We start from the raw sequence: 1,793 nt of genomic DNA, 5'->3' as shown, positions 1-1,793 counted from the left end.
TTTTGAGCCCCCAATGTTGAGGTGAATTGGGGGTTGATGAAAAGCTTTTCTAAAAATAGGATGTAAATCAGATAAGGTATTCTTTGAATTATGACAACTTAAAAATAAATTCATAATCTTCTATATTTCACTCCCATCTGATTTTTTTTTAACTGGTACTTGTCCACTGGTAGATATCTGTGAATTCAATTTCAACTTAAGGAAGAAATATTAATGATATACTTAGGAGATTAATAGAAATGTATAATTTTACTTCAGATATTGAGAACAAACACAGTCAACATTTACCAGAAAGTTATAAGCAAAAATTAAACTGTGTTTAGCTAAAAGCAGAGATAAAATAACTACTAAAAAGGCAAGGAAAATGTTAGGTTATGGCATTTAAGGAGAGGAGGGATACTTAGAAATGGAGAAACAAAGAATACAGTTTTAAAGTCTAAGAAAATTATTGATATAAATTTTAAAATCTCTAGGAAAAAATTACGTTAGTGAAAGAAATTAAAAAAGAAGCAAGATGATTAAAGGAATCCATTTTTGGAGGAGCATTTTAGGTTAGCTAGAAAAGAAAGGGCCAAAATGTTGAGTTTCCTCAAGAGTACAAATTGACTTTCAGAATGTACACGTAATAGGATGGGAAAGATAAAAACGGCTTAGAAATAAAGCGCTAAGCAGGAAGTGTGGCAACTGTGACAAGAAAGACTGCTTCATATTGAGGAATCTACATGAAAAGAAGTATGGTAAGATGAAGTATAATTTATATAGCAATAACATTGCCAAGAACAATGCTGTATTGTAAGGTGACTTACTGAACATACATGAGTTTTGCACAAATTTTAAAGAAATTAGTACAAGCAGTGTCTGTAAGAAAAGGTAAATGTGCATGAGATAAAAAGAGTAAATAAGGAAAAAAAATGAAAAGAAGAAAAATGTTAGAAAGCTCAAGAAAAACAGGAGAGCAGGAAGCTTTAGAGAAAAGAAAAAAAAATCCAACAGTGTAATAGATGCATTGTAACTAGAAACTAATAGGTGTGATTAATGGAAGGTGAAATTAAAAGAAGTGATGTAAGAGTAAAGAGTACTACAAGGTCATCTATAGCAATGAGCTATATGAACCCTGACATTTTTACAATGGGTTTTCAACAGAGTGAACTGATCCTAAAGTATAGCAGCTTGAGAGGGACAGAGGAGAAAGAAAGAAAAGGTTATGTTGCAGCATGATGGAAAAAAAGGTTGTCTTAAAAAATTAAGTCTTTTCAACAGCTTAAGCCTCAGAGAATTCCTTAGTGACCTGATTTGTCAAATGGATTTTTGTCCCTCACTTGGTATTTTCAGTTCACTGCATTCTCTTACCCCAGGTTTCAGTAAATAATATCTAAAAAAATTAAAATGCTGTAATGTTTAATTTAATACCTTGGCTGAATTGGGTTTCCCCATCTGCTTAGTGTAAACATCTTAGGATTGCTTTAGGAGGATGTGTTTTCTGACTATTGATGGCAATTCAAGGGTCCCAAAATGCAGGAAAAATATCCAGTTCAAAGTATCACTCCCTACAGCTATGGATTTCGACTCGAGATCGTATCTCAAAATCACTTTTTGTAGTAACCTACTGCTCTACTAAACGCTAGTAACACAAATCAATCTGGCATTCCCAGAAGCCCAGGGAGAATTCTCACACAGCTTTCACTGTAAGTGCATTCAGGTTGCAATGGTTGATCTAGAATGAGGGTATCTCAGAAGATCATACTGCTAAAAGAAATAGACTCCTCAAAAAAAAAAAAAAAAAAAAAAAGGAG

This window comes from Aptenodytes forsteri, unplaced genomic scaffold, assembly GCF_000699145.1.
Source record: "Aptenodytes forsteri isolate BGI_AS27 unplaced genomic scaffold, ASM69914v1 Scaffold62, whole genome shotgun sequence".
NCBI lineage: Eukaryota > Metazoa > Chordata > Aves > Sphenisciformes > Spheniscidae > Aptenodytes > Aptenodytes forsteri.
Note: the sequence above shows the minus strand (reverse complement) of the source record.